At 38.8% G+C, this 25,601-nt stretch overlaps 1 protein-coding gene across 6 annotated transcripts in view; it reads right to left on the bottom strand.

Annotated features, from left to right (window-relative positions):
• Positions 1 to 25,601, bottom strand: part of FARS2 (phenylalanyl-tRNA synthetase 2, mitochondrial) — a 512,246-nt gene that overhangs the window by 199,090 nt on the left and 287,555 nt on the right. The gene's annotated exons all lie outside the window — the stretch shown is intronic.

Raw genomic sequence — 25,601 nt, 5'->3', positions numbered from 1 at the left:
TCATCATGTTCTTCTCCAGACCTGCTTTTTCTCCCATTTCTCATCCACCTAGCTCCCAAGGCAGAAACCTGGGAACCATTTTGTTTCTGGCTCATGTTTACCTACTGTGATTAAACACCCACTTTGCCCAGGTCAATGCCAACTTGCACCTGGATATGCAGCACAGTTATTAACAGTGCCCCTGTAAGTCTCAAAGGCTGCCAGACCCCAATTTAGGTGGTAAGCCATATGGTCACTGTGCCTCTGCCCCATATCAGGAGCCAAGATCTTTCAATGTTGTCTCCTTAGATTTCCTGAGCCCAACCCTATCTTCTAGTCTCTCTGCTACTGCCCTACACGATATCATATCATTTCTTCTGTGCTGGGCCTTGAGTGGATTCCTAGCCTCATGGCCCCAGTCTATCCTCCATCTTATCAGCACTGGGATCTGTCTAAAATAGAAATCTCATCATGAAATTGGGTGTCTTGCTAATTGCCTCACAGAAACAATTCAAAGCCTACGCTTTGCAAGCTAAGTTTGCTGTTGCCCACATTCCCCCCCCACCTCAGCACACTCTGCTATAAACATCCTACACTGAACCACTGACTAGGCTGTGTCATGCTTCCAGGCCTTTGCTCACACTTCTGTTTCCTTCCCATTATTGGATTGAACGCCTGCTCCTCAGTGCAGACTCCTCAGGCCTCACTACCTTTGTCATGTCCCTGCCTCTCCAGTGTGCGAGCTATCTGAGGGCAGGAAACTATACTCCCTGTGTTCCCAGGGTCAAGCACAGTGCCTGGCATGAGAGCAGATGCTCAGAAATGTTTTATGAATAATTAATAATGCTCTTGTGTTTGGGATAAATCCTTTTAAATGTCACATACGTCAACAATAGTCTCAATAAACAGCAGAGAAATCACTCCCATTGTGGATTTTATGCAGCCTGGGACCACTTACTATGCTGACAGTCGAATGTGAAGCAGAGCCTCATATTAACAGAGTGACAAGAGATAGAGTGAAAGAACACACCACATAGAAAAAGACAATAAGAGAAACAGACAAAAATGGGGAAGGACAGAGGCAGACAGACCGGACAGAAGCAGAGAGAGAGGCTTGCACTCTGCACTGTTCGCATAATCACAAGTCAACAGACAAACAGTCATCTTCTCTTTTCACAATTTTTTTTAAGCTGGCAAGATTAAGTCAAGATGAATGTCAGGAGTAACAATGCAATCTGAGGTACACAGCAGAAGAGATAGGGAAATCCTACTCACTTTCATAGCATCATAGGATAAGGAGTGGCCTTTGAGAGTATCTGAACTTATCTTACCAGTGAGAAAATGTAGTGACAGAATGGTTAGGTGAGTGACCGAGGGAAAAATAGCAACTAGCTAAACAATTCTAAGGCTTCTAAATCTCAGATCTCTTCTTTCTCATCATACACTCAAAGATGATGTTGGGGGTGGATCTGATTGTATGTTTTATATATATGCATAAACACGGGCAAAATTTAAAAGACTCTTAGAATCAACTTTTTATCCTCCGTCTATTGCCTGAACACTGGGAACCTTATCATGTAGGACCTAGGGTGATGACACTAGGCTATACTCAACAAATAGATATGTATCTAGAAGAGTAACAGTCAAAGTGTCAAACACAAGAAGAAGTTCCTCTTCAAAGGGTTTGGTTTGTTTGGTTCCCTTGTTCTTTGTTCCCTGCTTTCAAGGCCAGACATCCTTGTTCTTTGTGCCTCCCTGCCCTGGTTTCAGTAAACAACTTTCCCGCTGGTCCTAATCTACAGAGCCCACATCTGCTACTCACTCTGTAGGTTACCCCTCCGGCCGAAACAGCTCTTCCGACCAAAACTGCCCTTCCTGCCAGTGTAACTCACACCTCTGCACTCTTCAAGTTAGCCAATCAGGTTCAGCTTAGGTTGTGCAGTCCAATTCCAGCCAATAGAGGCAGGACACAGCAGGAAGGACAGACTGCATTAGGAATAAAAACTCCTTCCTTTCCTTGTTCACTGTGCTCTTGTGGCAACCAGCCCCGTGAGCAGGACCCTTCTGCAGAAGTAAATTTGCCTTGCTGAGAAATCCTTTGCTTGAGTGCTCATTTTCTTTGTGACTCCAAGCTTTTATTCCCAACAATTTGGGGGCTTGTCTGGGATTCCCAATCTCCTTTGGGAGGGGCCAGTGCTCACCTCTTGGGAGGAGACACATCCTGCCACTTCGTTGCAGTGGCCTCACAAACAGATCAGGTCCCACCTTGAGTGATGAATAAACCCAGACTCTCAGCAATGCAGGCGGAAAGAATCCTTACATACCACGGTGACCAGGTAACTCTGTACACAGACCAAGGTAAGAAATGTCACAAGGGCAAAAAAAGTATTTCCTTGGTGGTCAGGATGTCTTGGAGGTTGACAGTGTGCAAGTGAGACACAGGATTGAAGGCAAGAAATCTCTAACACAAGGGATTGAGCCTCATTCCAAACCTTCAAGATAGGAAAGGCAAGAAATCTCCAGAAAGGGGGCATTGAACCTTTAGGAAAGGGGAAGGCAACAAAATCTCTAATACAAGGGGTTGAGCCTGGCCAGCACTCAGGATGGGAAAAGCCCCAAGTAAGGCAAGAAATGGGAAGGATAAAGCTAATATCAATAATATTCCCCTTAATAGTCCCTAGGTCTCATGATAAAATATTGGAAGGGTAATGAGAGAACTAAATACAAAAACAAACAAATGGTAAAATATTATTGTTTCATTTGGATCCAAGAACCAATCCTCAAACACTCAGTTTTTCTTTTGTGGTTTAAAATGGCTTCTATCTCTTTCAAAATGTTCTTCCAACCTGGGAAAAGTTAATTTTCCAACTCTTAAAATATTTGGCATAGAGTTGAGCTGGGGGAAGGGAAGCCAGAAGCCTGATATGCCAGCAAAAGGGTAAATATTTCTTACCAGTTGGGCTTTTGGCTTCTCTCTCCCTGCGCAAATCGGTAAAAGGGATAATAAGCATCACTGTTTATGTTCTCTGTAAATGTATAACTAATGAAAAAGGATTGGTAAGGCTGGTGTTAAGCTGTAGAAATTCTGGTGTGCTTTGCATGTCTTTCTATATGGTTCTGTCAAAGAACGGGTATCTTAGGTCAGGATGCAGGCCCAGGACCCCATAAACCTGCTGTTCAAGCCAGCCTAGCAAAGAGGTTGGTGACAAACTTAGCTACAGGCCTCTATCTTGTTTCATGTGTTTGGGAACATAATTTGTAATGGCATGGCAATAGTTTCAGTCTCTGCCATTTTGCAATGATGGTTGTCTTCTTGTGCCAAATCAAATAAGCCAGTTTGTCAATCTGGGCGGTGCCAGCTGATCCATCAAGGGCAGGGTTTACAAAATATCTGAAGCACTGATCCTGAGAGCAGTTTAGGGAGTGTCAAAATCTTGTAGTCTCCAGCTGCATGGCTCCTGGGCTATGGTTTCTAATCCTGTGGCTAGTTTCTTGGTCTGGTCCCCAGGCAAGAGGGAAGTATATCTTTGGAAGTCTTGTTATCCTGTTATTATCTTTGTTTTAGACTATAGACTGTAAATGCAGCTCATTCCAAAGTTGGTTCAGCCTACGCCCAGTGATGGGCAAGGACAGCTTGGGGGCTGGTAACAAAATGGAGTTGTTTGGGTCAAATCTCTTTCACTATCTCAGTGACAGTTTCAAAAGCTACCTATCACTCCCTTTAAAAATGCCTCGTACACTCATGGTTAAGTCATAATCTAAGTAGGTCTCATTGCCTTCACATGTAAGGGTACTTTTTTTGGTGGTGGGGGGCTCTTGTAAGGGTACTTTTTGTAAAGTTCAAAAGCCGAAAATCTCAACTGCTTGGTGTGGCTAAAGTCAAGAAACAAGGAATTTAAAAGGATTTTCTTAAAGAGTGCTCAGCTTAATTTAAAGTAGATATTCAAGTTATAGATACATTTTAAAAGCCTCCATGTTTTTCTCTTCTTCAATCTTTTCTGGAAAATGGCTCTTTTCTTCTTTGACGGAATTATTTTTCTCCATTTCTTGTCTTACCACTCTTAATGTATGCATAAAAGGCTCTAAATAAACTTCTGGTAGTATGAGACTCCTGGGGAAAAAACAGAGGAGGTGCCACAAACCCTGTTTTAGGTAAAGACCTCTATTTTACTCATGAAACCCCAGGAATTAAAAGGAGATAGATCTCTCTCAAAATCAAAGGCTCTGTTCTGTTTTGCATCGTGTTATCTGACGGTTTTGAGTTTCCAGGGTATCAGAAATTACTTCGCACTATGAGAGAGCTTTGGTATGTAATAATTAGGTAGAAAATACACTGTAAGGGATGACTAATAGTAGTTATAAATCAAAGAAGCATGCTCTTGGCCACCTAGAAGACAAGGAAACATCCCCACCTTCCACTGGGAGATGAGACTCCCATCAGGGATGGGCTGATTACAAAATAAGCCAATTGGCTTTGGGTTGCCTTGCAAGGAAACGCATGGTAGAAGCACTGCTATTAGCATCTATACAGTCTTTCCATAAAGTCTTCTCCCATAGCATCTATATGGTCTTTTCATAAACTAAGCATTAAAATAAAAGCATAGCAAGGAGGTCTTAAGACGCTAACCTGCCCTTTAGTAAAAGGGTTATAAAAGGTTTGTAAAGATTTCACCTCATGGTCAAATTGGTTAGGATTAAATGGAATAATCTATAAGGCTTCATGTAAACAAATTGGGGTTAACATTAATAAACTAATGCAAGGGTAAAATTTTGCTTTGAACAGGATTTTCATGTCCTAATGAAAGCTAACGAAAGGTTTTTGCCTTTGAATCATCATTTTGGCAAAATAATTTATGGCAATCTGGAAATTGTCCTTCCTGATGCCTGACATTTTAGATGGATCAGAGGGCCCCTGAAAGATCATTTGACATGTTTAGTCACATGAGATTGCCAAAATGATGTTCAATCTTCTTTAAGTTATATTTTGATGAATAATACTAATATATGTTCCAAAATTGTATGGGATTTCTAAAATTCTAATGGCTAAGTATATGCTATCAATCATAATTAAGGATAAAGTTATTGTAAACCACAAAGATAAATAAACTTGTCAGTCATATTTTTAAGCGTAACTATCCTGGAAATTTGTCATTTGCAGACAATTGTTGTCTTGCTTTGTTTATAATCAAGCTATATTAAGAACTTTAACAGGTGTTCTCAAATGTAGATTTTTAATAGCTCTAAAGATTGTAACATCAATATAAAGAACTTATGGGACTCATAAAGAACTGACATGGTGACCAATATCAAGCAAAAAAAGTTAACTAAGTGGACTACACTCAGAAAGTTAAGGCAACCTTTTAAACTTTTGCTTTGAATATTGGTGATCCTTGTTTTGCTTTTCAGAGTCAAGGAAAGTTATTTTAAACTATTTGCAGCCTTTAATAATTGAGTAAGGTATGCTCCCATGCACAAAATTTGGAGCATGTTTATTTTTCTCTGCCTGGTTCCTCTAGAAATTGGAAACTGTCTATGAGTATTCTTAACTTACAGTAATATAGTTGTTTGCATCAGTGAAATAAGAATCCATTTTTCTTTGTCAACAGGACACAACTGGAAAAACTGGTTATTTTACCAAGGCTTTGACTGAAAGGGTGTGTTTCCCTTTAAGTAATCAAGTTTGATATGCAGAGCCAATAAAATCCCCTGGGGGAGAACTGGTCTCATACCTTGTCTGCACAGTCCCCACACAGGGCTCCTAACCTGTGGTCAGTAAAGAATGTCACTTTCTAACAGGCCCGGAAGCTCCGAGTTTATCTTGGGACCTCAAGAGGAGAGGATCATCCAACTCACAGGTATTAGAGGATACAAACCCCTGGCTGCGCTCGGCTTTAAAAGTCTTATCTGAGATTCCTTGTGGAACAGTTTCATCAAAGACAATCCAAAAGGCCTATGTAAAAATAACCATTCTTGCTGCACTTTATGCAAATAATCAGGCCAAGTATAACACTAAAGTTTATTTATAATTAGTTTTTACCAAAAATGAGGACTGGTGAGAAAAATTTTACTCCAAAGATTATCATACGTTTGTCATTAAATCCTAGTCTCATTAATTGTTTTTAAGCTTTTTGCCTACATTTTAGACTAACCCTGCTAATTCCTGTGAATCAAGTGGTGATCTTCTGCAGCTTGGAAAAAAAAAAAGGGATGGGTAATGTAAAAATGTGAATCGATATGCTAGTTCTGGGCAACTATCTTGCAAATTCTGCCTGGTAATGAAAGTGAATAAGATGTCCATAACCCAGGTGTCCTTGTTTGGGAAAATAAAACCAACAAGCTCCATAGACCCCCAAAGGGAAATTCTATATCTAGGCAAATAAAATTTTAGATGGAAACCACCTACCACACCACGCTTGTGGGAACTGCTGTCCTCACTCTACTATTTGCAATAGGGTTATACATGGTTGCACCTTCTAACTGAAATATTGGACAGAGTTTCCACTGCTGTAGCATTTTGCTTAATTATTATCCTAGTAGAGATAATAGTTGACAAAAAGGAAGCAAGAAAGTTTTACTATCAGTGAGTCTGCTGGGACTTTTTATTGGGTTTAGTAATGCAGTTTTAAATGAAACATGCTGCTTTTGGATTAACGCCTTTAGTAAAGTAGAGGAAAATCTACAGTTACTTAAAAATCAAACCAAAATTATTGACAGATTCAGGGAAAATGCTGGCTTCAGCTCCGAGTGGCTACAATCCCTCTTTATTAATATAAATTCCAGTCTTCTTTATGGAATTGGTCAAACCTTTTATTAAGCACTCTCTTGCTTATACGTCTTGTATTGATATTTGGACCCTGTATACTCTTTTTTTTTTTGGAGATGGAGTCTTGCTCTGTCACCAGGCTGGAGTGCAGTGGCACAATCTCAGCTCACTGCAACCTCCGCCTCCTGGGTTCAAGTGATTCTTCCGCCTCAGCCTCCCGAGTAGCTGGGACCACAGGAGCGTGCCACCATGCCCGGCTAAATTTTCATATTTTTAGTAGAGATGGGGTTTCACCGTGTTGGCCAGGATGGTCTCGATCTCTTGACCTCGTGATCCGCCCGACTTGGACTCCCAAAGTGCTGGGATTACAGGCGAGAGAGACCCTGTATACTCAATACTAAACTTGAATTGTTTCTTCTTGCCTAGAAGCAATCAAACTTCAAATGGTGGTATAAACTGAACCACAAATAGACATGCCATTCTTCTGGGGACCCTTAGATCAACCCTAGGAGGAGCCCTATCTGCTGTTCTCCATTTGAACCCCATTTTAAGCAGGAAGTGGCCAGAAAGATTCACTGCCCAAAACCTCCTACTACCAGCAGTTAATGTAGCATCTCCACATGGGAGGAATGTTGTAGGGAAAGGTGTCCTTGGGAAGTTTTTGTTTTTTAAAGCATCTCCGGAAAAGCATCTTGTAAAGCCCTGGCTCTTAGAGCCAGGCCAGCAACCTTGACTTACAAATGCTGGCCATTAGAAACTGGGTCCACCCAAACATGGAGATTCCTACCATCTTCTTCTCGCCCTTGCCCCAACATGTGCCTGACAACATGGCCACCCCCACATATTCCCACATGTGTAGAACATCAGGGTGCCCTGCATTTGCATATTAAAAGGCAAGGGTGGGAGGGCCAGCGTTTTTGTGGGCTATGTGAATGGCATGCCTAGTCAAACCAATCCCCTGAGCCTTATGCAAATCAAACACTCCCTCCTTCAGCCTCTGGATATATACCTGGCTGGTATCTGCAGCAAGTGGGGACTTCCTGATTTGATTTTGGAGCCCCCCGCTCCCTCTGTCTCTGTAGAGGGTAGCTTCTTCCTTCTGTCTTCTCCCTTCCTTCTTGCCTATTAAACTCTCTGCTCCACACACACATACACACACACACACACACACACCCCAAAAATTAGCTGGGAGTGGTGGCAGGTGCCTGTATTCCCAGTTACTTGGGAGGCTGAGGCAGGAGAATTGCTTGAACCTGGGAGATGGAGGTTGCAGTGAGCCCAGATAGTGCCATTGCACTCCAGCTTGGGCAGTAAGAGCAAAACTCCATCTTAAAAATATGGTTAAATCGTTTTTTAATTTTTTTTTTTAGGCACAGTCTGGCTCTGTCACCCAGGCTGGAGTATAATGGCTTGATCTTAATCTTGGGTCACTGTAACCTCCGCCTCCTGGGTTCAAGCAATTATCCCTGCCTCCGCCTCCTGAGTAGGTGGAATTACAGGCACCTGCCACCACGCTGGGCTAATTTTTGCATTTTTAGTAGAGACGGGGTTTTACCATGTCGGCCAGGCTTGTCTCAAACTCCTGACCTCAGGTGATCTGCCTCCCTTAGCTTCCCAAAGTGCTGGGATTATGGGTGTGAGCCACTGCGCCCGGTTAGTTAATTTCATATTACATAGATTTAACACAATGAAAAACAGAGAGAGAGAGAGTGTGTGTGTGTGTCTCTCTCTCTGTGTGTGTGTGTGTGTGTGTGTAAATTAGAGTGGAGTCAAGAATTTTAAGAATATCCGTTGACTGACTTACATAAAATACACATCTGTGGGAATGGGCTGTGCCAGTAAATGTAAGCGCAGGGAAAAGGCTGACTGTAACAAACACAGACACATGCTATATAACTTGGTTTCTGATGAACACTCATTCAAAAATCTAAATGTTAAGGAAATTATTTCCTTGGGGTCTTATTTCAACATACTGTCATGATGCTGCTATGAATCACCTACTGCTTTACAGGAAGCCACAGGAAAAAGAGATACTGAATACTCCTGATCAGGTATTGAGCCAAAACCCCTACTAACTTGGTAACAGTATAATCAGAAGGCAAGCACTTTACAATGCCATTAAAAGACCAGTTCTTAACTGGGCACCCTAGGAGCAACAGGATGTCATAAAAAGCTAGTAGACAAGATGGACAAGTGGTGATAATCAAAAAGGGGGGGAAATGAGCATATATTCAAAATGAGCTTGTAAAGTCAGACTTTGAAACATAGAAAAATGATAATATGAAGAAACATGACCAATTAAATCAACAACAAGAATATGAACTCATTTTAGATAAAAAGTACACAGAATAGCTAAAGGCTTTAAAATAAGCATGCTGAAGATATTCAAATTGCTAAACAAAGTAATAACAATTTTTAAAAGCAAGAAATTAAGAAACAAAATCAGGCAGAAATTAAACAAGAAAATGCAGAAGAAAAGGAGCTCATTTTAGAAATAAAAAGTAAACATTATTAAGTTAAAAAGTTACAGAGGAAATTATTAAATTGGTAGAAAGTACTGACAAATTCACCAATACAAGACAAAGAAATAAGAAATACCAAAATAAAGTTAAGATAACTGAGAACTACGAAGTTTCAATACACAATAGGAAACCCAGAGAAGGTAACAGAGAGAATCGAGGACAGTCACTATTCAAGGAGAGTAAGAACAGAGACATTTCTAGAGTTGAGTAAAGATATGAATCCCAGAACAAAAATACCCTTCAAACACTAAGTGGGATAAACAAAAACAAATCCAAATCAAAATGCATCATATTAAAATTGGGAAAGGTCAAATTTAAACAGAAATTCTTAAACATCACCCAAAACAAAAGGCATTATTATCTAGAAAGAAACAACAATTTGATTAATATTAGACTTTTCCATAAGGCAGAAGTAGTATTTTCAAAGTGCTAAGGGAGAATGACTACCTTTCCAGAATGTTATGGCCTGCTAAACTGCCATTCAAGAATGAGAGTAACAGGAAGACATTTTCAGATAGACAAAGACCAAAAGAATATACCACTCGTCCGGGCGCGGTGGCTCACGCCTGTAATCCCAGCACTTTGGGAGGCCGAGGCGGGCAGATCACGAGGTCAAGAGATGGAGACCATCCTGGCCAACATGGTGAAATCCCGTCTCTACTAAAAATACAAAAAAATTAGCTGGGCATGGTGGCGCCTGTCATCCCAGCTACTCGGGAGGCTGAGGCAGGAGAATTGCTTGAAACCAGGAGGCAGAGGTTGCAGTGAGCTGAGGTCACGCCACTGCACTCCAGTCTGGCGCCTGGTGACGGAGTCAGACTCTGTCTCAAAAAAAAAAATAAAAAGAATACACCACTCATAGTCCCTGACAGAAAAAAAATACTCAAACAACATACTTCATTAAGAAGAAAAGCAAACTCTAACAGATAGGTTGGTATGCAAAAAAAAAAGGTGTATGCAAAATTTGACAAAATATTCACAATTTTGCTCAACTGTTGACTAATTTAAAATAAATTGTATTTTTTTAAAAAAAACAAGACATTAAGAGAATATTACCAATATGGGGGGCCCCCCCCCATATATATATATACATTTTTTTAGATGGAATCTTTTTCTGTCACTCAGGCTGGAGTGCAGTGGCACGATCTCAGCTCACTGCAAACCTCCACCACATGGGTTCAAGCGATTATTGTGCCTCGGCTTTCCCAGTAGCTGGGATTACAGGCATGAGTCACTGCACCCAGTTATTTTTTTTCTTGTATGTTTAATACAGACAGGGTTTCACCATGTTGGCCAGGCTGATCTCAAACTCCCAGCCTCGAGCGATCCGCCTGCCTCAGCCTCTCAAAGTGCTGAGATTACAGGCGTGAGTCACTGCGCCGGGCTGTGCCAATACATTTGAAAATGTAGAAATATACCAATCCCTAGGAAAAAAAAAAAGGAATTTATCAAAACTGATAACTATTTAAAAATTTAACTGTAATTTTAAAACTTTCCACAAAAGAAACTCTAGCCCCAGGTGACCTCACTAGTAAATTTGATCAAACACTTAAGAAAAAAATAACATAAACCTTCAAAATACTATTCCAGAGGCTAGAAAATGAAAATACTTCCAAACTAGTTTTATGAGGATATCATAATCTTAACATCAAAACCTGAGATCATAACAAACATACAAAATTAAAGGCCTAGTTCATCAATGAATTGAACACAAATGTAGAAATCCTAAAGAAATATTAACAAATAAAATCCACAAGTATGTAAAATGGTAATATTTCGCAACCATGTATATTTCAGGAATAAAATATTGGTTTAACATCCAAAAAAAATCTCTAAATGTAACAAGATTAACAGAATAAAGCCAGAAATCACGACGAGATCACCTCAAAATATACAGAAAGGCTTAATACATTTTAGCATTCACTTATAACAAAAACTTTAAGCAAACTCTAAGTAGAAGGAAATACCCCTAATCTGATAAAATGCTTTACAAAAAACTTACAGGAAGCACTTTAAGTAAATACTCATTTCAAAACTTTAAAGAGCAGACATTTAATTAGGTTTTAATTTTACATTACCATAGTTCATTTAGTTCAATCTCCTCAATTCAATTCACTCCAATAAGAATGAAAGAACCACTCACGGTAAAATGGCTTTTTCAAAGGTGGTAAGCTAATAAATTACTTTTCACATTTAGATCTACAACTCCCCAGGAATTCATTTTTGAACAATTATAAATATGGGGTCAAGTTTCATTTTTTTCCAAGTGAATACCCAATTATCCCTGCTCCTTTTACGAAGAAGCCTTGTCCTCTTGCCTCTGTTCCACAGTGCTAGTACTGCCATAAGTCTAGTATAACGTGCAGGTGTGTTTCAGGCTCCTCACTGCATTCCATGGGCCTCTGTGTTGATCCCTGCATCAGTTCTACATTCTCACGATTACTATGGCTTCTCAAAAAGACAACATCAGATTAATCAAATCTTCCAACTTTGTTATTTGGCTATTCTTGGCCCTCTACATTTCCATATACATTTTAGAATTTCCTCATCAAATATCCACAAAACTTCTCTGGATTTCTATATTTTAGCTACTTTGACCATATAATATGTATTTTGAAGCAAACCTACAAAATGTTTTTGGACACATACAAATGGCCTAAGAACATGAGAATGGTAAATATCAAACTGCAGCTAGTGGTGACCTCTGGGGAGATGGGGAAGCAGAATGAAATCAGGGAGACAAAAGGGTTTCAACTGCATTTCTAATGCTTTTACTGTTTTTTTGTTTGTTTTGAGATAGGGTCTTCCTCTGTTGCCAAGGCTGGAGTGCAGTGGCATGATCACAGCTCATTGCAGCCTCGACCCACCCCCGGCTCAAGCAATCCTCCTTCCCAGCCAATCAAGTAGCTGTCAACCCAGGTGAACCACCATGTCCAGCTAATTTATTTTTATTTTTTCTGTAAAAACGGGGTCTCTTTATGCTGCCCAGGCTGGTCTCAAATGCTTGGGCTCAAGCGATCTTACCCTCTCAACCTCCCAAAGTGCTGGGATTATAGGCATGAGCCCCTGTGCCTAACCACTTTTACCCTTTAAAAAAATCTGGGCTGGGTGCGGTGAATCACCTAAGGTCAGTAGTTCGAGACCAGCCCGGCCAACGTGGTGAAACCCTGTCTCTACTACAAACACAAAAAAATATTAGCTGGGTGTGGTGGTGTGTGCCTATAATCCCAGCTACTTGAGAGGCTGAGGCAGGAGAATCGCTTGAACCCAGGAGGTGGAGGTTGCAGTGAACCGAGATCATGCCATTGCACTCCAGCTTGGGCAACAAGAGCAAAACTCCGTCTTTAAAAAAAAATTCTGTAGTAAAATCCTAGGATTTAACAGAGGTAAATAGCTGGCTGGCAGGCACACAGTTCTACATTGCTAGCAAGTTAAATCCAGAAATCCATGTTTAGAACATATCATCATTTTAAAAATGAATCAAAACAGATGCAAAATTGCTTCTCAAATCACAGTTACCCAAGTTCAAAGTCTGCCATATGGACTCTTACAAGGGTCTTCCATTTATAATTCACTATCAAGGACAGTGAATTATAACTTGTAATTTATAAATCTCACAGGGAGATTTAGAAAATAAATTCTTCTCTCACATTGAAAGAAAACATTTAATTCAGTATTTGGCCAAATGATAGAAAGAATAATTAAACTATCCACTGTGTAAAGTACTGCTTCCTTTAACCACATTCTTCATCTTCAAGGTTACAAGATTACACTAGAAAATGCCAGTATAAATGCATGAAGTTTGAAAAGCCATGTGACACTCTACCTACAAAGTAACTCATTTCTGTGTCTAAACACAGGCAGCCTTCAATGCCTCACACATCAGGTGAGCCCATGTGCTCCTCTTACCCTTTGAGTAAAGAAGCAGAATGAGCCTCTGATTGAAATAGTGAAGAAATGTGTTTTTTCTTTTGTACAGGATGAGGTAAGTTAACGACACAGAACAACTATGCTTACCTTCCTTAAGTAATTATGCTTACTCGGTAAATTACTTTGACTTAATTTAGTCCCTAGAACGCTGATATGAACCTTCACTTTTCCATTTGAATTGTTTGATCAACATTTGACAGTTCTGTGGTAACTCTGAGGATCTAACTTCTATGTTGTGTAAAGTTAGTATCTCAGCCCTTTTTCCTTTTGACCAACACAGTTAAGTTAGTTGAATGCACCACAATGGCCTGATTTCTAAACTCAATTTCAAACAGAAAAAAGTGTTTCATAGCTACACGCTCCCCACTAATACCATCCAGTTGACCTAGGAAAGGTTGGCACAGCCAGTTCTAGGCAAAAGGAACATGTTATGCATAACTAGGATTAAAGTATTAAACTAAAGGAAGCAAGCTCTGATGGGAGATTTCAAGCATTAGTCAGCAGAAGATAGATTGTAGGTTGTAACAGTTTTTCCAGTAGTCCCTATCATCCATTTTGTAAGTGACTATCTGTTCATAAAAATATCTATAGTAACAAGAGATATCTTTCTTGATAGACCATAATTGTACACATGTGGCATTGTTTGTTGTGATATAATACAAAAGCACAAGCCTTATTGACAAGAGCTTGGTACGAAGAGCAGAAAATAACAGGCTAACCTCACAGACCACTCCAACTACCTTGAAAATGAGATGTGAGGGAAGTCTGCTGAGGTCTCCCAGAACACTCTTCCTCACACTTAGGAAAAGGAAGCAAATGTGTTCAATTTTCTGCCTCCAGACTTTGTTGTAAGAGGTAATGCTTGATGGTCCTGTCACCATCTTTCAATCTGGAGGGGACAAATCGAGATTAAAACGTTCAGTGTTTTAGAGCCCTGGCATCATTGAGGGTTTGCTGCTGTTGTTCTTAGTTAAGCCATTCTTGGCTGGGTCTCCTCTTGGCTGAAACCAAAGGCAACCCTACAGCCACCCTGTAACAATTACTTCCCATACGCACACCCAGGAAAAAGAAGACGTTAACTTGTCCACCATCACTTAATTGACATGACCTTTCTTTCCATGTCAGTTCCTTCAAACTGGTATTTGTTTCTCGTCCCTATTTGGATGACCTCTTTCTACAAGTATAACTTTTTAACTCTATAATCTACCAACTATTAAATATACAGTTTAGGTGATTCTGTGTAGTATAAAAGTATCCCTCTGATTCCAGGGACAGAAATACCAAAAATTCTTTAGTCAGGAAGATGATTCCTAAAATATATTGAACATAATTTGTCAAATTTTATAGATTGTTGGCAAGTTTTAAGGCTTAATATGTTATCTATAAATAGAAAATTATTATTTATTTATTTCCATAGGTTAATGGCCAAGAAAATGCAACAAGGCTATTGAATATGTGTGACATTTTTCCAATCTACACTACAAGAAAACTGTAAGAAAATGTTGAGGACCTAGTTTTTTTTTCTTTTTTTTTAAAAAATAAATTTAATAAATGAGAAAGAAATGTGTAGTTACAATAATCTAAATATGTAAAACATACCACAAGATCTCCTTTTTCACAAAACAATCAGCCCATAGACCTCTGATGGAGCAGGTTTCAACACAAGCAGAGGGCCACAACCCATAGGACTCCACAGACTATAGGGCAATTAAATGTCCTAATGTCATAACGCTGGGGTCATACAACATCCATGTTGGCAAAGCAAGCTGAAGATGATAACCGAGGGTAGAAGGGACTGAGAATCATGAGGACTGTGGCTGCTGCTTCAGAACAGTGTATGTTTCCTTTTGACCAATATACTTAAGTTAGTTGAATGCACCACAGTGACCCTGATTTCTATACTCAATTTCAAACAGAAAAAAGTGTTCCACAGCTACACACTCCCCACTAATTCTATCCAGTTGTCCTATGAAATGTAGGCACAGTCAGTTCTAGGCAAAAGGAACATGTTATGTTCAACTAGGTTTAAAGTATTAAACTAAAGGAAGCAAGCTCTAAGGGGAGATTTCAAGCATTAGTCAGCAGAAGATAGATTGTAGGTTGTAATAGTTTTTCCAGTAGCCCCTATCATCCATTTTATAAGTGACTATCTGAAGCGGTGAGGGTGGTGGTGACAACAGAATAGTAGCAGTGGCAGTAAAAATGTAAATAACAGTTAATATGGATTAAATGCTTACAATGTGACAGGCTCTGTTATAAATGCTTTACATATAAGCACTATAATGATACTCAATACAAACTTGTCTATAATCTTAATCATTGTACCTCTCCTTATTTTAAAGTCAACAATGCTTTCTGAATACATATAAAATATTCTATGATTGGTCATCTTTTACCTTTCTGCCTGTATCCCTTTCTATTAGCATCTTCTGAGATAAACACCTCTTTTCCAACAAAAGAAAATACTTAATATACTTTTGGGAGAAGTAAAATGAGAAAAATACACGTGGAAATAATGACAAAGTTTGAGATCTATTAATTTCATGGCAACACAATGAAGCTGATGTGATTCTCACAGCCAGATATATTTGGGAATAGAAAGAGGAAACACTGCAAAATCCCACATTAAGTCTCTATTAGACAACATTTATAATAATGACAGCAAAACCAGATCTAGAAGCTATTCCAAGCCAAGGAGATTAGCAAGTAATCACAGGCTCAAGGCCTAATACAATTCTGGAGAGACATGGAAGGATTTAGAGAATTAACCAGCAAAAAAGGATTAAAGAAACGAAGAATGAAATTTTGACCGCCACATTCATTGGTCAGTATCAGTGATATTCTACATTTACCTATGCATAGTTCCACCACTGTTACATATTGTATTAGTCCATTTTCACACTGCTGATAAAGACTTACCTGAGTCTGGGAAGAAAAAGAGGTTTAATAATTGAACTTACAGTTCCACATGGCTGTGGAGGTCTCAGAATTATGGCAGGAGGCGAGAGGCACTCTTATGTGGTGGCAACAAGAGAAAATGAGGAGGATGCAAAAGCAAAAACCCCTTATAAACCCATCGGACGTTGTGAGGCTTATTCACTATCACGAGAACAGGATGGAGGAGACTGCCCCCATGATTCAAATTATCTCCCACTGGTCCTTCCCACAAGGACCACAAGGTCCTTCCCGCGTGAGAATTATGGGAGTACAATTCAAGGTAAGATTTGGGTGGAGACACAGAGCCAAAGCAGATCACATATTATTTTATAAGTGTCTCTTAATAAATCGTCTCATCCTCTAGATTAGACATAACTTGAAGTCAGGGACTGTCAAGTTTACTTTACTGACTCCAGCATCTAGCACAGCAGCGTGGTATAGGCAACAGTAACAGCTTACTAGTTCAGTATTAGGAGCTCTCTGGAGTCAGTTTTGGTTAAAATCCTGGCTCTGTTACTTACTACTACAGTTATTATGCTGGTGCTCAATTTCATCATTTATAAAATGGATTTGTAGTACTCACCTCATCCACTGTGGTGCCTAAACGCTGTAACATAGGCAAAGTATTTAGCTCAACGGCTTACACACAGCATTCAACAAATGGCAAGTATTATAAGGTCCTCAACAAATTAATGTACAGGTGAATAGTGTATTGAACTGTGATTGCTACAAGGTTTAAATAAATAAAAGAGCCAAACCTGGCCTTAAGAACATCCCCAGGCCTCGCATCATGCCGCACTCATGGCTGATGCTTGCTATCACAGAAAGAGCAAGGATGAACTCTGACCCAGAGTTTTCCCTGGGACTCTAGGCATGACTGGCCTCAGGTATGACCTAGTTGATACAAGACTCTCTCACAGTCACTGTCCTGCTCATGCTTCCAAATTCTTCGCTCTTTCTGACTTTCATCGTCTTTAGCTTCATTTTTTCTGACGTAAATACTAACACTTTTCCTTCACAAATCAAAGTGCACAAGCAAATCTCTGACTTAAGCATAATTTTTTAAAATGTGTATTTAAACTAAATGAGTTATTCGCATAGTTCCCTCACCTTGAAAAATACAAAGAAGGGAGGGAGGGAGGGAAAAAGGAAGGACGGAGTTTCAGCAGTTAATCCAAAAAACAAGTATAATAGTTTTGCAACTGTTGGAAATTCATGGAAACAAAATTTAGGGCAAAAAGAAAGAAAAGAGTTTCAAGATTAAGTGCAAAAGGTATCAAATTACAGATCTGCTTATTATAATAGTTATACTCAATATGAGAGTGCAACAGAGAAGGAAGTGAGTTTCACCACCTAGTCAGACCATCTCCTTTTACCATCTAATTGAACAACAATATGGCTGAGACCCTGACAAGTTAAATAATTTTGCCCATCATTACTTTGATTCAAAGTGTGGCTCGTGGACCAGCAGTATCAGCTTCACCTGGGAGACTGTTAGAAATCCAGAATCCCAGGCCTTATCCCCGACCTACTAAATTAGAATCTGCATTTTATCAAGATCCACCACAGATTCACCTGCACATTGACGTTTGAGAAAGCATTAATACTTGTAGCCTACAAACCAGGAAGTTCATAAATTAGATCACTTAAACTTCATGCTGTATTTTTCTGTAAACTGTCGACCGATTTTCAGATTTGTTAAATATAATTTTGATCCTTTGGCTCTGAATAATCCACCTATGAGTTTTACACTCAAGTTAAACTTTAGGAAATGGCTTCTGGAAGCCCTGATTGAACTACATACCGTGGTAACATAACGATGCTATTGAGATGACGGCTCCGCTACAACTTTCTCATGTGAAACACTGGGAGAATAACAGTACCTAAACTCAGAGGGTTACTGAGAAACTTTAATGAAGACATAGAAAGTCTTTATAGTAGTGCTTGACACAGAGTAAGGCTGAAGTAAGTATTGACTACTAACTACAAGTATTATCATCTTGGATATAGTATGATAGGTTTGCAGCCACTACCCATCCACTCTCATATACTTCTGTTGCAGTGTTAAGTATTTGACACTCCATCCAGGATTAGAAATATTATATAGTCTGTGGCCTCAGGAGAGAGGCCTAAAAACCCTAAAAACCCTTCAACTGGGAAAAAAGATAACAGCCAACACTGCCTAATTATTTCATCAAATGAGAACTGACCTTGTAAGTCACTATAGATAGACACAGAATTAGTAAGTTCTAAATAAAATCTGTAAGTAAAATGTACAACGTTGAGTAATTTCCAATAACCAAGTATTGCTCTGTGTAGGACTAAATGTTGCATTCATAATTTTGAACTGTTTAAAAAACATTTAAAGCACAAATTAAAGTTTCATTATTGAATATTCAGTTCAATGCACTGCAACAGCAAATTTTGCTTCAGCAAAGTTGGCAGGTGTATATGCCACAAAGACCCAAATACCCAAAATGAATACAGCATGGGAAGCTGTAGTGGTGGACAAATACCTCTTGTACAGAACAAGATATCACTTGCATAACAGAACAACTGTATTTCCATATTGTTCATGAACTTATCTCAAGCACAGATCCAGGTTGGTTAAAGAAAGCCATGGTAGGCAAAGCACTTAATTCAAAATATGTAAAATGGAAACCAAAAATTAAAATCACATTTTAACTTGAGTTTCTTACTTGACTAGATTTAAACAACAGGGTCCCATCAATCAGAGACTGTTGCTGGCACCCAGGAGAGCGCTCCACAGCTGGACAGAAATATGTACAGGACAGGACATGGAGGCCACACAGAGGAAGACACCACAGAAGCCAACACAGCCTCGAGCATAACTTAGGAGGGGCTAAAGGGAGACCAAGAAAGAGAAATTTCTGCTTCTTGCACAATAGGATTCCCAAATGGCTCCCAGAGTTTCCTGGCCAAAGGAACCACAAGTTCATAGCTGCCAGTAGGCCTTTTCCCCGTTTCCTCTCCCCACCTCTGGGATTGCACAGGATTACAATCATTTTATTTTCGGGGTCAAACATAGTGATAAAACAAGTTTTCTGTCAACACAGTCCCCTCTTATATATGTAAATATGACTACTCTACATAGTTAAAAATAGCTAACACATTAATACTATCTGTATTACTTATCCCTAAAAACAAACCAGTCTATTAGATCTGAAGGCAAGAATTTGTCATGATGAAATAGAATATAAAATGGCACAAGTGATAGGCTAAATAATAGCCCCCTTCCAAAGATGTCCATGTCTTAATCCCTGGAAACTGTGATTTTCTTAATATGTTATCCTATATTAAGAAAGATCTTTATAAATACAATTAAGGAACGATGTTGAGGTGAGGTGATTATTCTGAATTATCCTGGTGGGTTCCATGTAATCAGAAGACTCCTTTGAAGAGGGAGGCAAAAATTCAGAGAGAGGGTGAGGTGTTTACAGAGGGAATTGGCAGTGCTTGGGAAAAGGCAATGTGATGCAGGCATGAGCTAAGAACTGAGGATTGTCTCTAGACTGGCAAAGGAAAGGGAACAGATTCTCCCCCAGGGCCTCCAGAAGGAACCAGCCCTGCTGACATCTTCACTTTAGGCCAATCAGACTGATTCTGAATTTCTGTCCTCCCAAACTATAAGATAAGTTCACATTGTTTTAAGCTACTAAGTTTGTGGTAATTTGTTACAGCAGCAACAAGAAACTAATACATATTTTTGTATTCCGGAAGTGAGGTACTGCTTGTAACAAATACATCAAAATGTGGAATTAGCCTTGGAATTGGTGAATGGGTAGTAGAGAACTTTGAGCACCATGACATTAAATGGCTAGTTTACCTTAAAGAGACTTGTAGAAATATGGATGTTACAGACCCTGATGGGCAAGGAAAAAGTGAGGAGCATGGTAGAGAAAACCTATACTGTTTGAGAATATTCAAATAATCATAAACATAGTGGTGGTAGAAATATAGATGTCAAAAGCCCTGTTGGCGAGGGCTCACAAGGAAATGAGGAACACGTTAGTGGAACGTGGAGGAAAGGGGATCCTTGTTATGTAGCGGCAGAATTGGATGAATTGGATGTGGAAAGCAGAACATGTAAGCAATGAACTTGAACACTTAGCTAAGGAAATTTCCAAGCAAACAATGAAAATGCAGCCTGGTTTATTCTTGTAGGAGAAAACAGACGAATTCAGAGAACTGATACTCAAAGAGAACCAAGATTAGATAATTTCGGAAATGTTTAGCCTATCTAGATTGCAAAAGACACAAAAGTTAGGGGATTCACTGAAAGAAAAGTGCTCTGGAGAGAAAGACAAGAGTGCAGCTATATAACCCTTTGTTAGTGCCTCAGAAGGTTCAAAGGATCAGTGTGTTTAGTGACACAAAGGGCTCTTTGAAGAAAGTAAGCATATGATTCAAGGATCCCCTCAGGCATCTCAGCAGAAGCCAAAAATAGCAATGAATTATTCAAGAAAGATCTGCAGAGGGACCTCTTGTGTAATGGAATGAATCCCTATGACATACATGGGAGACCCACAAGGTTTTTTAGAATGATTTACCATCAGGAATACTGTCAGGTTGGATTGAGAGGGACAAAAGAAAAGAACAAAAAGAAAATGAAAGAAAGAAGGTTCTTTGACTCCCTAAATTCTCCAGGCAAAAGCCAGGGTAATAAAACAACTCACCTGCAGATACATGCCACCCTTAATAAAAAAAGATTAGGCACAGTGGCTCATGCCTATAATCCCAACACTGCGGGAGGCTGAGGCAGGGGGACTGCTTGAGCCCAGGAGTTTAAGACCAGCCTCGGCAACATGGCAAAACACTCTTTCTACTAAAAATACAAAAAATTGGCTGGGTGTGGTAGCATGTGCCTGTAGTCCCAGCTTCTCGGGAGGCTGAGATGTTAGCTTGGGAGGTAGAGGTTTCAGTGAGTCATGATTGCACCACTGCACTCCAGCCTAATGACGGAGCAAGAGCTGGTCTCATAAATAAATAAATAAATTTTAAAAAGGAAGGATATTTTAGAGGGTAGAACTGTGCATGTCAAAAGGGTGAAGCCAAGGGCCTCAGAAAATTATCCCCAGACCTTGAAACCTAATGGCTGAATTTTGAAATTGCTTGGAACCAGTGATTTTTTTTTTCTTTCATTTTCTCTGTTTGAATGGAAATGTCTATGACTATTCTCCAATGTCTATCCTACTTATTGTATTTTGGGAGTAGGTACCTTGTTTCAGGTGCAAAGGTGGAGAGGAATTTTGCCCCAGGATGAATCATACCCAGAGTGTCACATAAACCTGCTTTAGATAATTAAATGATGAAATGGAACTTAGGGGCTGAAGATATTTAGATGACATTTTCGATTTTGAGTTTATCTTGCAATGGCTTCAGACTTTGAAGGACCTTGGGATAGGCTGAATGCATTTACACAAGACAGATGTGAATCTTTGGGGGTTAAAGGGAAGACTACAGTAGACTTAAAAATACCCCCAACTCCACCCAAAGATATTCATGTCCTAATCCCTATAACCTATAAATATATTACTTTATATTCAAAAGGAATTGTACTTTTCCTTTTGTACTAGAGAATTAATTCGTATTAAAGGATTACTTTAAAAGTATTTTGAGATGGAAAGATTATCCAGAATTACCCAGCAAGGCTTGGTATAATCATAAAGGTCCTTATAAGAAAAAAGCAAAGGTCAAAAAGAAGGCAATGTGACAAAAGACGGAAGGAGAGAGAAAGGCAACATGATGCACGGCTATGATCCAAAGACTGAGGATGGCCTTTAGAAGCCAGAAAAGGCAAGAAAATGGATTCTCCCCAGAGCCTACAGAAGGAGCCAGTCCTGCTGACACCTTAACTTTAGCCCAGTCAGGTGGATTTTGGTTTTCTCACCTCTAGAACTGTAAAAATCATAAATACATTTTATCAAGCTACTAGATTTGTGGTAAATGGTTATCTAAGCAACAGGAAACTAACAAGAATAGATACTAATTAGTAGTGAATACTTAGGTAATAGTATGATCTGTAATCTATAATTTACAATGTATTTTACATACTAAATATGAATATACAAATCCTAACTTCCCCATTAGAAGTTCTGAAGTTTGTTACACAAAGGCAACTATACAAATTAGATATTATTGCAGGTATCATAGATTGGCTTTCAAATCTGGAGGCAGAAAAGAGAAAAAAATGACATTCAGTACAAGAGATCAAGAGTCTACTTCTGACTACATCTGTGTATTATAAAAAAAGACTGTCGTAGGTACACTTAAAATTGAATTTAAGCTACTTAATTATGGTGGCAACAGTGTTTTTCATTTTTATTTGCCATACCACAGTGTTAAGCACGCCATTCTGAACAATGTTGGTGTTCTATAAATGTTTGCTGATTAAATAAATGACAATATATTTAAAAAGTGAATGAGAAAAAGGTACAGCCTTAGCCAGATTTTATTTTGATTTAGAGACAGCTTTATTTCAAATTAGTCTAGAAGGAATCAATGCTAAAATAAAACAGATAATTATTTAAGTAGAAGTTTTTAAAAGTCCTAAGGTAAAAATCAAAAATATATACATATATACATACATACATACATACATACATACATACATGGGAAGGTTTCAGATGCAGATGGGCACACACACAAAATCAGTGTGTTTCACTGTATCAATAAAAAAAATACATTTTAAAAAACCATACCTGTCCTTAAAGTTGATGATATACAAATCTCGACTTAAATTGTATCTCTCAGAATTCCCACATGTTGTGAGAGCGACCCAGGGGGAGGAAATTGAATCATGGGGGCCAGTCTTTGCCATGCTTTCTTGTGATAGTGAATAAGTCTCACAAGATCTGATGAGTTTATCAGGGGTTTCTGCTTTTGCTTCTTCCTCATTTTCTCTTGCCACCGCCATATAAGAAGTGCCTTTCACACCCTGCCATGATTCTGAGGCCTCCCCAGCTATGTGGAACTGTAAGTACAATTAAACCTCTTTTTCTTCCCAGTTTCAGATATGTCTTTATCAGCAGCATGAAACCAGACTAATACAGTTGAAGAGGTCTGGACACAAATATAAATAAATGTAACTCCAGAGAGAGATGAGCCCTTCTAGGGTAGACAGACATTGATGGCAGCTTTTACCACTGGGGCATGAGTAGGTGGAAGAGCTAGCCTGCTACCAGCAAAGACATTTTTTTGTAATAAGAAGAAATCAGCCAACTTTTATCAGCCAAGCATGGGCTGGCACGGCAGATTGGAAAATGGAGAAACAGAGCTAACCCTCACTGCCAGCCAATTCTCCTTCATAATATTTCTGCTTACAAAGGCTGGTGGTGGAAGAAGCTGGTAAGTGGATGGAAAGCAGAAAGATCCTGTGATCTCACATGGTTAGATCCCAAACTCTGCTGCAGGGCTAGATCTCATCATGAAGAGGAAATCAGATGTGAAATCCAACTCAACTTCTGATAGAACAAAAAGATCTTGCCTAGTCACCTTAGCAGCCAGATAGTAGAAAGCATAAGGCTTTCTAGGGATAAATTTTATCTACCTCAGTCTTGGTGTCCATTCAAACACAATAAACAAAAAAAAAAGTAAGACAAGTGAAGAAGCAGGAAAAATGTAAGCCATGATTAGGAAGAAAAAACAACAAAAGAACACTAGATAACTAAATGGTTGGAATTAACAGAGAAATACTTAAATATAACCACTACAAGGCCGAGCGTGGTGGCTCATGCCTGTAATCCCAGAACTTCGGGAGGCTGCAACAGAAGGATCACCTGAGGTCAGGAGTTCAAGACCAGCCTGGCCAACATGGCGAAACCCCGTCTCTACTAAAAATACAAAAATTAGCCAGGCATGGTGGCACATGCCTGTAATCCCAGCTACTCGGGAGTCTGAGGTGGGAGAATCAGTTGAACCCAGGAGGCAGAGGTTGCAGTGAGCTGAGATCGAGCCGTTGCATTCCACTCCAGCCTGGGCAATACAGCAAGACTCCATTTCAAAAAAAAAAAGTAAATAAAATAAAATAACTATTATGAATATGTGAAAGAATTTAAGGAAGAATGGATGAAATCGATGAAAAGATCAAGAATTTCAGTAGATAAATGAAAACTCTAAAAAGGAAGCAAATGCAAATTCTAGAATTGATAAATACAATATCTGGGCAATGGTTAATCCACTGGATGGGCTTAATGGTTAGTTGGACAAAACAGAAAAAAAAAAAAAAAAAGAAAAAGATTAGCAACCCAAAGAGAAGACAATAAAAAATATCAAAAATAAAGCACACAGGGAAAAAAAAATCATTAATTAAAACACCTTTCATCAGAGTTCTATGGCACAGGATCAAATGGTCTAACATATATGCAGCTATACTCTGAAAAATGAATGGAATAGAATTGCTGGAAAAGATACTAGATGAGAATTTTCCAAAATGCTTGAAAGATATTAACCTAACACAGTAAATCCTGAAGCAGAAAAACAGAGAAAATCATACATAGGTCAAATTGCTGAAAACCAGAGATAAAGGCAATAACGTGACCTCTTTAAAGTCCAAGGACAAAAAAGAAAAAAAAAAAAACTTGACAATCTAGACAGGAGGGATGATAAAATTACACTATTATAAAGTGGCAAAATGTTTCACAAAGTTGTATAATATTTCTTCGTGATAAAACATGAAGAATGAATTATGCATATTATAATGTAACCATTTAAAATCACATAAAATGATGAAAACTAAGTACAAATGGATGAAATAAAATGTAATATGCACACAAAATGAAAACAAACTTTTATTTTCAAGCAAAATAAATAAAAAACTGATGAGGAAAATGGGAAAGAAGTTTAAAAATGATAGAATTAGGCCCAGGAATATAAGTTATTATTTAATATATTAAATGTAAGTATATTCAACACTCCAATTAAGAAGATGAAGACTAGATCTGGGTCTTAAAAAGCAGACCCAACTTTATGCTGTTTATAAGAGATGTACAATTAAGATGAAGACATAGAATGAAAGTAAAATGATCTTCATCGCAAATATCAATCATAAGAAATTCAGTATCTATATTAATATTATAAAAGTAAACTTTAAGAGACAAATATCAGTGATAAAGTTGGATATTTCATAATGATAAAATGTTCATTAAAAAAGTACAAAATTGGTTCTCTGCCTAGACTAATAAGATTGACAAATATCTTTTCTCTTGCATAAAATTTCTAAAGGTTTATGAACCCCTTCTTTTTTTTTGCGACAGAGTTTCTCTCTTTTTGCCCAGGCTGGAGTCCAATGGCACAATCTCGGCTCACTGCAACCTCTGCGTCCTGGGTTCAAGTGATTCTCCTACCTCAGCCTCCCAAGCAGCTGGGACTACAGGCACACACCACCATGCCCAGCTAATTTTTCTACTTTTAGTAGAGATAGAGTTTCACTATGTTGGCCAGGCTGGTCT

This window comes from Aotus nancymaae, unplaced genomic scaffold (assembly GCF_030222135.1).
Source record: "Aotus nancymaae isolate 86718 unplaced genomic scaffold, 86718_ANA_hifiasm-v0.15.2.pri h1tg000051l, whole genome shotgun sequence".
Classification (NCBI taxonomy): domain Eukaryota; kingdom Metazoa; phylum Chordata; class Mammalia; order Primates; family Aotidae; genus Aotus; species Aotus nancymaae.
Note: the sequence above shows the minus strand (reverse complement) of the source record. Positions and strands in the feature narration are given on the sequence as shown.